This window comes from Anser brachyrhynchus, assembly GCF_964034855.1.
Source record: "Anser brachyrhynchus genome assembly, chromosome: 3".
Taxonomy (NCBI): Eukaryota; Metazoa; Chordata; class Aves; order Anseriformes; family Anatidae; genus Anser; species Anser brachyrhynchus.
The window spans coordinates 24,224,542-24,240,157 of NC_137696.1; the positions used below are offsets into that span (position 1 = coordinate 24,224,542).

General features: G+C 41.3%; 1 protein-coding gene across 5 annotated transcripts in view; it reads right to left on the minus strand.

Annotated features, from left to right (window-relative positions):
- Positions 1-15,616, minus strand: part of PTPN14 (protein tyrosine phosphatase non-receptor type 14) — a 117,636-nt gene that overhangs the window by 82,570 nt on the left and 19,450 nt on the right. Inside the window, exon 1 of one of the 5 annotated variants that reach the window (XM_080587224.1) lies at positions 12,784-15,553. The exons of 3 other annotated variants lie outside the window; for them this stretch is intronic. The gene's annotated coding sequence lies outside the window, so the exon portion shown is untranslated. Of the gene's footprint in view, positions 1-10,805; positions 11,054-12,783; positions 15,554-15,616 lie in introns of those variants that run through there. One more of the 5 variants, XM_080587223.1, reaches the window with a different exon arrangement.

Below are 15,616 nucleotides of genomic sequence, written 5' to 3' on the forward strand. Positions count from 1 at the left end.
ATGGCACCTGTCCAAGGCTGCAGTTTTGTACTGGAGGTAGTCTCACCTAAGAGCTCACCACTGCCAGGAATGGGAGGGAGGAAAGTGCTGCTCTTTTATTTTTTTTTTTCTCCCCTCCCTAATTTCAGAGCAAACAGCCACAGCTGGTCTGCTGCCAGCTCTGGAAGTCTGCTGGGACCTCCTCCTGCCTGGTTGAGCCACTTCAACTCCCCAACTTGCTAAAAAAATAGGGTCATATTCAGCTCCATCAGTCAGTTAAACCAGCTGAGTCCACCATGAGCAGCCCACCTGGCACAGGGAAAAGAGCAGCACCACACTGCTCAGAGAAAGAAGAACAAGAGCAAGACCAGCGAGGCAGTTTGTGAAATCACAGCCCAAGGAAAGCTTCAGGTGCCAGTAGGCAGGGAAACAGCCACACTAGATGGCCACTCTTCCCTGCATGGCAGAGCTGTGCTAGAATCAAAGTTACTTTACCTGGAATGGCAAGTTGACTCAAAATGCACCTATATTTATTTTTCATTTTTTTCAAAACAAAGCAACTTATTCTGGAACTGAATGCCTGTAAGAATATAGTCAAGATTACAAAGTCTGGATGGAACACTCCTATTTTTAAGGAAGGAGAAAGGAGGACCCAGGGAACTACAGAAAAGTGAGCCTTGCCTCTGTGCCTGGCAAGATCATGGAAAAGATCCTCCTGGAAGCAATGTCAAGGCACATGCAAGACAAAGAGGTGATCCGAGACAGCCATCATGACTTCACCAAGGGCAAATCGTCCTTGATCAACCTGGTGGCTTTCTGTGATGGAGTGACTGCATCAGTTGACAAGGGAAGACCAACTGATGTCATCTACCTGGACTTCTGCAAGGCCTTTGACACGGTCCCACGTGATATCCTGGTCTCCAAATTGGAGAGAGATGGATTTGATGGGTAGATCATTCAGTGGATAAGGAGTTGGATTGAAGGTTGCACCCAGAGAATGGTGGTCAATGGCTCTATGTCTAAGTGGAGGCTGGTGACGAGTGGTGTCCCTCAGGGATCTGTCCTGAGACTGGTGATAATCAATACCTTCATCAATGACATAGACAGATTGAGCGCACCCTCAACAAGTTTGCAGATGACACCAAGCTGAGTGGTGCTGTCGATACAACAGAAGGAAGGGATGCTATCCAAAGGGACCTGGACAGGCTTGAGAAGTAGGTCCACATGAGCATAATGAGGTTCAGCTAGGCCAAGTGCAAGGTGCTGCACGTGGGACAGGGCAATCCCAGACAGGAGCACAGACTGGGAGAAGAACTCACTGAGAGCAGCCCTGCAGAGAAGGACTTCGGGGTTCAAAGATCAGGAAAAGCTAACTGCTGCTAGCAAATTCAACTATTTAGAATAAATTATTTTCAACTGACTTAAAATTTATCAGAAGATTTGTCCAGATTATTCACTTTTTGTTTGTATTTTACTCCACCAATTATGTTCACTAGCAACATTTACAGGCACCATTCATTTTTTCTTTCACATAGTCACCTTTATGATGGGTTTCAACTCTTTCAGGCTGACTAAAGCTACAGTGATTATAAGAGATTACATTTCCTGCTAAATGTGATTGATAGGCATGCAAAAACATAAAAACAGTGAAGGATATGCCTAGTAAAAAAACAGGAAATTTTCTTAGTGTTTTCATTATTCTTTCATGTTACAAAGTCTTAAGTAAAACCACAAATAAAAGTTCTGCTCTTCGTGTTATCATGTATTTAGAAGTGGTAATTCCAGTAGAGGTTAAGTAACTGAATCAAGTATGGAGTGAACTTGTACACACTCATACTTTCAGACTAATTAAATGTGCACTAGTACACACTGGTGTCAGTTGCTCTGTAATTTCAAACAATGCAATAAAAAGTTTGTTAGAAATATTAACACAAAAAACAACACACACAACTTCAGACATCACCTATCCTGCTTTGATGAATGCTGGACAAAAAAAAATACCTACTTTCATGAGCTGGATTTTGTCTCATTTCTGTACCATAATTTTGCTAGGGGACCGCAGCAGAGCACTTCAAGGCTAGGCAGCTGAACAGCCACAACACCTGTGAGCCCACAAGGGTCCCGCGATCCAGACGAGCCCAGCAGCTGGCTGGCTCGACTCGCACAGTGCTGCACTCTGCTGAGACCCTGCAGGATGCGGCCTTACCTCTAGCGCAGCGCTCCTGAATGCAGCGGGGCTGGCTCCAGACCTAGGCAGGCTTCAGGAGTTGCCAGCACGTGCCTCTCTGCACCGCAGTCCCCAGCATCTCGTGCTGTGGGATTAGCTCAGGGCTCTCTGCTCCCAGTACCAGGACTGAAGCGCAGGCATCAAGCGGCAGCCCCTGGATACACATGCTCTCCGTTCTCTGAACCCAGCACTTAATCGACTCCCCCTCTCTCTCTTTTTCAGGTCATGGTCTGGATTGAAATAAGAATATATGGTCCTACACATGCGCTTAGAGGTGTGATATTTTTGCTCCTCCTTTCTTCTGATTTACACAGCCGAGTTTCTAAAAATTTACACTCAGGCAGAATAAAGGCAGTAGTCATGACAGTATACCTCCCATTCTCCTTTGTTTCCTTTAACATATATATACTTGGAAGGTTACGAAGTCTTTCAGATGAAAGGAAGTTGGGAAAGCCTGGGTTAGAAATACAGATTTCCAAAGTGCTTCAGACTACATGTAACTTTAAAGAACACTAAAGTCAAAAAAGATGCCTAGTTAATACATCAAGATCACAACATAGCAGGCTCTTTGGCCCACCAGGAAAGAAAATATTTTCTTAAAAACCCATTTTGTAAAACCTGAAGAATCACATGTACAACTGGGGAAGAGGGTTAAGACCAGCAAGAAACATTCAACATGTAACAAATCAAATGTAAACAGCTCAGTGGCCCCTCCAAACCACAAATCTTCCCTCTTCCTTCACGGACTGAGACCCAGTGCTCTCCCCACTGATGCCAGTAACCAGGCTCTGCCATCGAGTGAAGCAAGACCCATACCTGCAGGCTTACAGTAAGAATAAAGCTTTGTCCAGTTTCTTGAAGTTCATAGCAATGGTCTACTTCCTGGAAGAGGCTCAATGCATCCCATTCAGATATTAGGTAATGGACCGGAATGATGTGAGGGGAGACGTGTGGCTGCAGGTAAGCAATGAGAGACAGATCTGATGGGGGGCAGAAAGAGGAAAGGGAGGAGAGGGATAATAATAATAATAACAACAATAAAATATATGAAAAATCACGCACATTGCACATCCTAACCCACAAGTGGGCACATTTAGTTACATACGAAGATATTTGATGTCAGATCACAACACGAACTTTTGAACTTGCATAGAAAAAAACATCTCTGCTACTCAATGTATTAAAAAAAATCACTGCTACAAAATGTTGAAAAAATGCCTTCAAGTTTTATCAAAGAAGGATTATATTGTGAGCACATGCATGAAGAAAGTATATCTGTTATCTTTGCTGAATATAGGCCCTGATGTAAATCACGCAGCCAGGGCCTATGAATAACTGCATTTGTTTCAACAGCAAAACAGAAAAACACCTCATCTGACATCCAGAATAGCTGCCGGATATGAGCTAATTGTACTTTTCTTTCTGTATTAAAGGATTATTTTCCAGTGCCCGCTGTGTGGGCTTAAACACTGGCCTAAAACAGTCAAAATACTTACGAGTAAGATTTATGGCCAAAATGGGGGCTTTCTTTGAAGCGGGTGACTTCTCTGACCAGCATCTCAGAATTACAAGGCTTCAAAGGGACCTCTCTCTGTGAGCAGCCCTCTATGGCTTTCCTTCATCTCTTCTGTGCATCACATTGATAAACAGTATTTGAAAAAAATTACCTGGGTACCACAGAGTTCGATGGCACATAGGAACTGAGATATTAGCAACAACAGATGCCATGCTTTTTTCCTAACTATTTTAAACAGGGAAACTCGTATGCTTCAAGTACCACACAGGCCCATCAACATGAACCCTTCGCCACTAGTATGTTTTGCAACAGCTTTCAATGGACCTTGGGAGAAAGGTTACAAATTTACTTCCACAGCATTTCATTACGCACTGCTAACTGCATTTACAGTGAAAGGAATCGTACAAGCTGTAATCCCATATTGTTTCCTCGTAAAGAAGTGTAATCTTCTTTAGTTATAAAAGTATTATAATAGATAAGTTTAGTTTAGTTCCTGTAACATATTATTCATCATTAATTCTAATTAACAAAAACAGCTTTGTACAGAAGGCTAGTAAAATTATTTTATTATTATTATTTTTGGAGGATAAAATACAAGTTGCAGCTTGATATACAAAACCACTGAGGTAAGTTCTAAAACCTGTGGCATGTCATCCTTTCTCATATTTTGTAATACTGCTTCATTAAATGCTTTACCACCCTTCCCCATAAGTCTGTCTGGGCCTATCTGCCCTTTGCATATGATGATAACCTCAAATATGATTCAAAATAAAGTTATCAGCTCTTAATGAGATTAAAGCCTAATTCTTATTAACTGACCCTATTAAAGAAGGTAGTTGTTTTGGAACAGTTTGGAGGGGAAAAATGTTTTGCAGAAACTTTTACTAGGTCATGAGTTGAAAATAAATTCTTTTTTAAAGTCAAACAGCTTTATTCCTTGCTCTGGTTAATCCATTTTTGTATTCTAACATTCTAACATATGACTGGAGCAAGATAGGGCCAAAACTGACTTGTAAATTCATGACCTTCCCTGAGCTCACAAAATAGACTTTTATATAAAAGTAGAGAAAGACACAAAAATTAACATCGAACATCACCTTATTTTACTGTTCTTTTCAAGCAATTCAGATTTAAAACAGAAGTTAGTCTGGCTTTCAGCTCTCATATGAAAAATAGGAAAGTTACTCCAAATTTAAGCTGCACAATTTATGAAAGGTATTTGCACAGGAAAAAAAAAACCACACAACTTCCACAAAATCAGAACATCTCCATGAACACAGGTAGGTGTACTTGTTGTACATGCATATCACAGTTGCACAAATAGGTCTTTGATACATTGTAGGGGTCTTCAAAGTGCTACTGAATGCAAGCAAAGAAAAATACCATATTAGTACACAATTTTATTTTTCTTATAACTAAGTACCAGTTATAAGAAGGTGGAGATGAAGAAAAAGTGGTTTAACAACCTCTCTGTATTTATCCTGTTCTCAGGCTTGTAGAAGCTTACGGAGACAAGGTATCCCTGTCACTTATACTGGGTATTAACTGGAGCTCCACGAGAAGCAAGAGAAGAAACAAGGAACAAACCCAAAACAAGCAAAGAAAGCCCATGTGATAAGGCCCTTCCTGTAATTCTGTCTCTGGTTAGCGAGCTGGAAGCATCTCATTTCTTTCACTTGAAGCCTGACACTCACATTCCTCTGCAGCTTACCGTGGTTGGGAAGGAGACAGAAGTGCTCCCCACCACGTGTCTGCGAGCTGGGATTCCACCCGTGCTTTTGATGACTGCTGAAGTTTATCATTTCTGTTTGCCGTGACAAGGCTCTGAGATCAATTTGCCAAGAAGTAAGTGGTCCGCTACTCCCCCCCACCCCCTCTTAAACTTAGTTTTATTTTTATCAAATGATTAGCTGTGCTTTTGAAAGAGTTGCTAAGGCCCAAAGGGCCACGGGGCAATTACTTAGTGAGCTGATGCCAGGGGTGAAGTGACGGATAAAGCCGCTACCAAGACCATGCAGAGCAAGGAATGAGAAACTCCCGCAAATCGTTGGCAATCCCCACGCAGTGTGATTCAGCTCGGAGGCAGCTCCAGCTCTGCTCTTCCCACTTGACACCAACCGACTGCAATGAAAACACAAAATCTGACTCAAGGCCCTCCGTGCTCTGAGTTCACACTGGATCTACTTAAGGGGGGGGACAGGAAGGGTGGACGAGAAGTCAAGTCCACCACACAGCAGACACTACAAAGAAGCAGCATTGCCGTCCTTTACGGGGCCTTGTGAGGGAGCCCAGCCCTGCCAGGACAGCACCATTACGCTCCCTTTCTGCTAAAGGCAGCCAGGCCACAGCCAGGCACAGCTCAGCCCCTCAGCCCACAGGGGGGCTGTAGGAGACACAAGAGGCTCAGCTGACTCGTTTTGAGGGGCAATAGGATCACTGGGAAGAGTCCAAAGCACTCAAACTGGAGCTAGATGATCTCTAGGGTCCCTTCAGACACAAGCGATTCTACGAGTCTATGATTCTACCCTTGTGAAAGGAACCACAGCTCGTATCTTCCCCAGCCACCCCCCAGGCTGCTGAACACAGGACAGTCAGCCCAAAAGTATTCTCAGTGCCTAAATATAACACAGGCATTCACGCAGCATAAATAGGAGAATCCTTCTGAAGGGCTATCTCCAAAACAACCTCCATTTTTAAGTCAGACTCAAGTTCAAAGTCAAATACTGGCATGTCAAATTCAGGATATCCTTGTAAGAATAATTCATTTATTGTTATTATACCCGTCTATTTTTATAAAGTTTCTAAAAGCAACGAACATGAACTACTCATATAGCCTTGTGTTTCTCAGCCCCAAACCAAGAAGATTTGATGGAATACTATCACAGTACTATGGGATACCATAACAGCAGTTTTCATTGCTTTGGGGGTGTGTACTCAACGGCTGCCAAGCTGCTACATTCCTTCAGTCTTTTGTTTTGTTTTAGGCTTTGATATATAAACTTGTCAGAGTAAAATATACCTGGCCCTTAATAATACAGCTTATGCCAAAAACAATATAAATCTATTAAAATCACAAAGCCTAGAATTCAACTGGGAAGAGAATACTGCAAAATATTCAAGTTTATAAAAAAAATCATGACTCCATCAAGAAGGAGGGAGGGAAAAAAAAGAGAGATTTGAAGAAAAGTTAACAGGAAAAAAAAATAAATGACAATAACAAAACAAACAAACAAAAACACAGATAGAGGATTGAGAGGGAATCCCAAAAGGTCACAAAAATAAAACCTAAAAGACAGTACAAGAATCCTGTTTCTTGTGTTGATCCTCCTACTCCATCAGGTGTTCTGACAGAGGAAATCAAAAATTGTTAATTTGCAAACAAAGTGTTTCTTGGGACCATTAAACACCATAATAGGCAAGGATGCATTCCTCTTTCTAACCACTTAATCCCACCTGAACAATCAGCTGCTGCAGGACACAGCACGAGCTGTTCGCTGCTGTTCGAAGTTGTAATTCAGCTACGCCATAAACAGCTCTTCAGCAGTTCAACTCTTAGGAGAGACAGGTATCTCAAGCCCTTCCTGGAGCAAGCATATGCCATCTTGGAAGACAGCATCAATACACTAGCTACTTACAACAGACAAGTTTCACAATCCTTCGTTACTAGCTCTGAACACTCACGTAAACCCACCCCAAAGGACGTACACCCTGGCAGATACACATCCTGACAGCGACAAGGGCAGTGCAAATCTTTTGCCATGGTTTCACAAATGAAAATAAAGACAGCCACAAGACCAAGTTCACACTGCATGATCCTTCTTCAGGCCATTCGGCTAAATATTATTGTGCCTCCTAGTAAGACCCACACAGCACCTCTCCTCATCACGAGGTATGAAAGTATTCAGCTTTACAGGAAGAAAAACAAACTTTTTGAATTATGGCAGGTATTTGCTTGCTAAAGCAGGACAAAAAGCCCACCACTTTGGCATAAAGTAGAGAAAAAGCAGGGAGAAAACAATATGATTGCCAAAAATAACCAGAGAACTTAGAGAAAAGGTTTTCTTCAGTGCAGATACGAAAAAGCAAAAAACTTTCCAAATGGCCAATTTGTACAAGTTTCAAAAGTATTCTTAAGAAGTAATCAGCGGGTAGAATGAATCCCATGTAATTTACTTAATTTAGACCAGATTCTTCTCCTTAACTCTGTTGCCTATCCAGGCTGCACTTTCTTCCCTCCACTCATCTACTTTCCCCACCCCCCCCCTTTCTTATAGAGAGCAAGTAAAAAGAAGCCCCGATTCATGTCTACTAAACAAACAAAAAGAAAATTCCCCAAAATCTGGGACTCGCATAACCAATACGAAAACAAAGCTAGAAACCTCCTCAACCTAATTTATCTTCTAGCTCTTTCAGTACAGAGGTCCAACATAACAACTAATTACCCATTTTCAAGGGTCAGGCTAATCCACTTATGTGGGTTATTATTCAGAGACCAAGAGCACAATTATGCCACTCCATGACAATAACTTTACATTAGCATATTGCTGCTATCAAATCCTGCAGGTTCATTTCTGTTCCTCCGGTACTTCAGAGGTGGGAATGATGTATTTGTGTACAGATGAGCAAAGCCTTACAGTTGCTTCAGCAAGTTAACAAGGCAAAGTAGCTTGTTCTGGAACCAAGGCTGCCGGCCACAACAGACACCAAATAGCCTGCTGATCTCTCACTTGTTTTTTCCTTCGGTTTTTACACATCATAGGTATTCTAGAAAACAAAGAACTATTTTTATAGCCAAAAAAGCAATAACGTATTACATGACTTCACACCACTACAGTATTTTCAATGGTCATAGCTACTGGTGGGGTCTTAAGAAATTAGACACAAGAAAAAGATTGTCTGGGATCTTGCAAACTGAAGGGAGACGTCCAGGCAAGAACACCTACATTGTATGTGTACAAATGATCCATGTACTTGAGAACGTTTGAACATGCTCTTTTAGCTAGAGAAACAAAACAGGAACAACAATAAAAAAATCTCAAGTGGTATTAAAGTTACATGCCTTTGTAGCATCCCCTATATCACTGTCTCCCCTTTGCATGGTGGTACCCTGTACATCACACAATGAAAAGAGAGGAAGAGTCTGGCTAAAGACATTAGTATAAACCTGCTTTTGTAAGTATTGTTTTCCTTCTACAGAAGGAAGAGTGAGACAGTCCATGTAACATTTTATTCTCCTGTAAACGAAGAATACCACTTGCAGACTTCCTGTAGTGGAATGCACTTTTCTTTTCCATACGCAATTTAAACTGCCAAGCTGAAACAGAAAAATATTATATGTATCCATGGATATCTAAATTTAGAAAGACAAACAGTTCTCCTGCCGCACTGGGGGGTGGGGAAGATGGCAAGAAACAAATTGTTATTACAAGTCACACAGAAAGGAACTATGACAGTGCATGACGTGCACAGGAGGTAAGGACTGCGTTGGGCAAGTTCCCATGAGGGAAACAAGGCTTCTGTAAGCTCTGCATTTGAAATGGCCTGACTAAAAAGGCATCACAGCTTATTGCCAGCTTGATAAGCTCACTTTTCTAAAATGGAAAATCTTTGAGAAGGATAACACCATTAGAGTCTCTGCAGCCATTTTCAAGCCCAATGCCATGTTAGCAAGCACGGAAACTGGCATTACTATGACTCCATGGAAGGAACCATAACGTCTGCATGTAACTTACACACAACTTTTCCCCGAAGTCATTGTGGTTTTGGCCTAAAGAATTCGGCCAGTAGTCTTCATAAACTAAGCTGGGAGATTTTTCCTATCTAGAGTCTGAAGCAGAGAGCTTCTGGACAGTTTTACTGCATGCAAAGACACCTTCATCAGGTATTATTATACTTCTTGCAACCAAAAAGGAATAAAATCCAGTATATGAAATGCACTATGAACATCCCAAGGAGAATACAGACTGAAAAAAAATCTGAGTGACAGCTGAATCTTGTTTATTTTCTAAGAAAACAAAGTCAAAACAAGTATCTGTATAAAAATGTAGATGGTTTGGAACATTGTAAGTAACCAACAGATTTGCTTGAGGAAGCAATTTCTCCAGGAAACATGAGACATCCTACTGTTAGCTAAAATGGAAAATAAGTTTAGTTCAAATCCTTCATGAAATTGCTAGAAGAGAAGAAACTAGTAGCTGTACATATGTAAGATGTAGCTAAGTCAGATACAAGAACTCCAGTTTACTTGAACTGTTAAGTGAACCTACTGATCAAGCAAAGGAAAGAATACACCTTCCCTCTTAAAACAAGATGCTAAACACCTCAATGTACTTCTGCTATGCTTCAAGGCAGCATAAGACACCTCTGCTGGCAGAGCAGCCCATGCTGTCCTTACCTGGCCCATCACTCCTATCCTCCAATTCCTTGTGCCTCCAAGTGCATCCCTGCTGCTACACCTCTGGGATCATTTCTCTCGCTCAGTTCATCTCCCAGCAAAGTTTTCAGCTGGATCTGCTGGATCAACTGGGAGACACCAGCACAGAGACAGGAACAATTTGACAGAGAAAGCACAGTCACTGCTTTCAGCAGCACTACCATGTTTTCTTACCTTAAAGCACACAAAACTTAAATTTCTGTGAAAGGTCCTTCTTTAGGACACGAACAATAGCACTGAAAGAGACAACACATACCTTTCACCATTACTACCAAAGATTTTTCTGAAATTAAAAATTAGCCTTTTCTTTCCCTTAAAAAAAAAAACTGCAGAGAATGCATTTTCTGTTGACACAGAACTACAGAAAACCTTTGGAGATGCACTGCTTGGATGCTAAGCATAAATTCTTTCCCACTGTAACTGTAAAAACAAATTACACATGCTTAAAATGTAAAGTTTATTTTCAACTTTAGTTTCAGGCAACATCGTAAAGACATTGTAACCTTTAAAGGAAAATATTTATATTCACTTGAGCACACATGGCTTCTGTATGAAGAGCTCCCAGTAAACAAAGGCAAATACCAAAAAGAGAAAATGGATAAAAATCTTTATGTTATGGGCTCTGAAGCTGAAGGCCAGACTGTACTTACAAATGGAGTATCAGTGCTGGAAAACTGGTGCCAAATCTGAGGCACAAAAAGGCCCTTCCTTAGACCTTAAAAAGCTGGTAAGGGTAGCGATGGTCTCTTTGATCAAAGTTCCCCTCTCCAGTATCAGCAAAATTCTGTCAACAGAATACAGCTCATCAGAATTACAAACTGCCTAATCAGCAACCGAGTTTCAATTAGGAACAAACTTTATAATTCAGATATACCTTCAGGTAGTATTATGCAATTTATAAAACACTATTTCGTTCTTTAAATGCACTATTAATTAGATCCTTGAAAATTGCGCTCTCACCTTCAGAATTGAAACCTGCCATGCATTTCCAATAACTTCTCCAGAATCAGCAGACAAAGGTTTACCAATCCTCAAGACGTGCTGAATTCTATATAAACTTTTCAAGTCATCTGGACTTGAAAATTATCTTTATTTTGCTTACCCACCTCTCACACATAGAAACTCCCCAGAGGATTGTACCAGTCACAACTGTTTATCATAAGAAACCAAATCAGCAGTCTTAAAGTGATCTGAAAAGCTTGCTTTTGTTTCCTAACAGCATCGTTAATAGAAGACATAAGAATCTTATCCAGAAGGACAGAGAAAGGGAAAATAATTACACTACCAAGGTGTCAAAACTACTACGCGGCTCATGACTTTTTAAGGATGGACACTGAAAATTTATTGCTAAAACTGATCAATTGCTAATGCTAAATCCCAAGAGACATGTACCCATGGCCTTAAGCTTTGTGAAATATTGATCAGAGAGGCACCTATTGTTCTGTGTGACTTGGGGTTTAAGAACCTTGGTAGATGAAAACATTCAAGTATACACCCCTAAAATTAACTTCATTGCTCATTACTACTACTGAAATTTAAACAGATGGTCTGAGGACAAAGACACCACCCAAGCCCACCAAGACACAAAAGGCCTGTATGAAGTCTGACTGAAAAGCAAAACAACAAAGCGTTTTGTAAACGGCAGTTTTAAAATTTACTATGAAGTCTACAAATGGCTACTGAACAATGACAATTATGAATTCAGCTTGCCAAAGGGCAACTGCGTCACGCCACGCACAAGGACTGCAGGCAGTTACTCTGGACCCCGAGCAGGGCGCTAACCTCCCTCCAAGTCCTACCAGCACCACAGCAATTGCAGACCAGCTGAACTCCCTCCCCTAACCCTCTCCAGGGCTCTGTTACAGCCTGGCTCAGTTTGCCGTTCCCTTATTTTTCATCGCACACCAGAACACAGGGATATTTTGACTACTTACACACAGCGCTCAAAATGGTTTTGAATGAAAACAGTCAAAAGAATCCAAACAAAATTAATCGGAGGGGGCGGAGACACATTTCTCTGCTAAAACCTTGATGTTTAACCCCAATTTTACCTGCTAAAAGTTCACCAGCCAATTTCCTCCCACCACTCCAGCCACGACAAAGAGCCTGAACCTCTCTCTCTTCTATCAGCCAGCTGCAAACTCCCAAATTTATGGAGGTTTTTTGGCGTTTTCGTTGTTGTTTGCTTAAAAACAACAACAACAGAAAAAAACAAAGCTACTTTAAAGTGAACCAAATACCAGCTCCTAAAACTCCTCATTCCCGGCAGCTGGCACATGTCTGCGAACACAAAGAGAGCGTTAAACCAGCTCTAACCCTGCTCAGGGTGCCTGAAGCCCGGTCACGAGCATGTGTTCAAAAACCCACAGGCACGGCGGTCTGAAACGCGATCCACTCTCTTTGATACAGCTCAGTAGTTTGAAAGTGGAGGGGCCACATCCTATTAAAAATAACAGGAAATCGACCACAGCAATAAATCTGAAGCTTTGGCTGCTGCAATTTCTTATCTTCCGTGAGCAGTTGGTGGTATGCAAAAACATGCAACGTTTTCTTTTTGAAACAAAACAAAACAAACAACTTAAAAAAATATCACTCCAAAACTGGAGATTCCACTTGAGAATAGCTTACATCAGCCAGCCACAGCCTTGGGAGACCTGGATCCTTAAGATCTTCGCCCTTGCGTGGCAGGATATCCTGTTATATTTTGATGGCTTACTGCTGCCTCCAGGCAAAACATGTCACGGAGAAAGCGGAGTCGGTGCACGAAAACTGACAAGTCCCAAGGAAACTCATCAGAGGTTTTGGCACTTCTTACACAACTCGCGTTCTTCTTTTCATGCGATTTCTGCACCCAAATGATATCTCCATCTCCTCTGATAGCATTTTCCTCTTTATCTGCTAAAACAGATTAAGATCTGAGATGATGGCAGCTCCTTCTAACGGCTTACCAGCACTTGAAAGGCACTGCGGCGGTGGCAGCACTCTCTCAGCAGACCCCACTCGCTGAGACACAGCTTCAGCGGGGCTGGAGAAGAAGGCACATGGCAGGGAAGGGGTAGCCAAGCCTCTTCCTTGAATGGAATAAACAATATAAGCCAAAGGGTTTCGCTAAACTGGCAGAAACTACACGGAGCTTTTTGCCAGCAGAACTGTGTCTGTTGTGGGTATGACTTGTTTTCCCACTCCTAAAAGGCAGAGCTTTGCCAACAAAACTTTAAAGACTAACACCAACAGCGTGGGTGTGGGGCTCAGCTTGCTTGCAGCACACATGAGTGGAGTTAACCATGGTCCAGTTTCCTGCCAATCTAATCCCCACACCATTTAGTGCTATTATTTTATTTGTTTCTTATTCTGATTAGGTCATACAGGCATTTCTGGAGCAGACTGTTCAAGCAGGCAGCCCCGCTATGAATTTATTATTTATTTTTTTAACTCATACTATAAGATCACAAAGGTTGGAAAAATACCAGGGACAAGCACTTTAATACAAAAGACAGGTATCTACTTTAAGAGCTAAAAGCTTTTCTAAAACACATCCATTTTACCTATGTTTAAATGACCAGGACATGCTGGTTGTATGAGATATCTACCATAGAAAGATCAAAACACCGTACCTAAAACCAAAACAACTAAAGAACTAGCAACTAAACTCAACCTTAGAGACTTAACAAACAGAGGCTGAACCTCCTTGCACTAGAACTAATTATAGCAGAGTAGTTACAACATGTTTGGAGATCACCTCACCTACAAATGCATGCTGAAAATAGGGCTTAGCTCTCTCCTGCTATCCTGAAGGAAGGTAGTTCCACCTTGGATCCAAAAGCACCCTAAAACTATCTCCCTTTGGAAATATACATAGAAAATGGAATTGAAAGCTTCTCCCTTGCATACAGTATTTTTGCAAAGCAGTTTCTTTGACTGCAAAACCTACCCTATAGCTGTGACTGTTAAATTGCCTTCTCATTTCAATTACCTAACTTTGAATCTCAGCCAGTTTCTGATCCCCAGAATGAGGCAGACATCACACATTTTTCAGAAGATCTGCCTCCAAGTGTAAAAATCTTGTTAGCCAAAGAGTTCCATTTCTTGACGTTACTTCTGAATAATCCCTTTTCTGGCATCAAAAGGATTAATAAATAAGTATGCAAAATGCATGGTGACCCCACTGGCAGGAAAATTATGCTACATCAGGAAAGGAATCATCACCAGGCCACCAAAGTGACTTTCCACTGGCATATTAGAAGGCAGAGTTAGAGCTATGGAATTTCTTCATGCTTGAGGGCTAACTCCTAACCAACACCAACCCATCTGTCATACATCATTTTATGTCTGCTTTGATTTCTTTTTGCTACAAAAAAAAAAGAAGGGGGAATGCACTTCAGAAATGTTACGGACCACCAGATTTGTTTCATATATTATCAAAGCTAAACATTCAAGCATTTTATGGAGATTAAGAGATTAGAGTCCAGGAGGTGTTTTTTTTTCTTTCCTCCCTTCTTCTGTATGCAAGGCTCGCTCTCTCAGTCAAATTAAAAAGTGGAGTTCAAGGTATGCTGTTAATTCCTGAGGGGAAATGATACATAACCCACATGCACAAAGAAGTTGGCTTGTGTGCGGTTGTTTTTACAGCATGGAATCTGTTTCAATCTATGTTTGTTTAACAAGATGCAAGTCTCACAATGGTAATTTAGTAAAAGCTTGTGCAGTAAGTGTGTACAATACCAGAAACAATGGTCATAACTCTTTCCAAAGATACAAAGGCATCTACAAAATGACCAAAACAAAAGCACTGCACAGGATTAGTTGTTTCAAAGCCCCATGTTCCAGTCAGCTTCATAATTTCAATACTCCATCTGTAAGCACGAACTGATCTTAGACTGTTTCACATTCCAGTAACAAGTCACTGCTAGTGAATCCAGCATGGCATTTCACTTTTCATCTTCATTGCATTTTCATTATTTTAAATCCATAGTATCCAAAAGATACCCTTCATTTGGAGAAGTCAAATACTTGGCTTAAGTATTGTAGTAGAGACCCTGACCACCTGAATAGCTACGTCTTATTAAGCTGCTCAATCTGCACCGAAGCACTTGAACGTAAAACTATCAGGCAGTGGCAACACAGGCTGAGGAGAGGAGGTGGCACATCAGGCCTCTTTGGCAATGCCCAAAGCTAAGTGCTGCAGGATTACAACCACGATCACGTTCTGGAATGATTCCTTATTTACAACAGTAGTTTGAGACTTATTAGGTGATACTCTGTTCTCTCTCAACAGAAAATATAGCTAAATGAAACTTTAAGAACAACCTCTGCTTTTTCCTACTTCATAGAATAGGTCAACACGTCTTCAAACCCTGGCCTGTGTTCCCAACACAAATGTGTTACAGAACATCTCTCACCACGACTTATGCTCACATCTTACCTATGCAGCATCTGTGCCAGGGAACTGAACTTTTCTTTG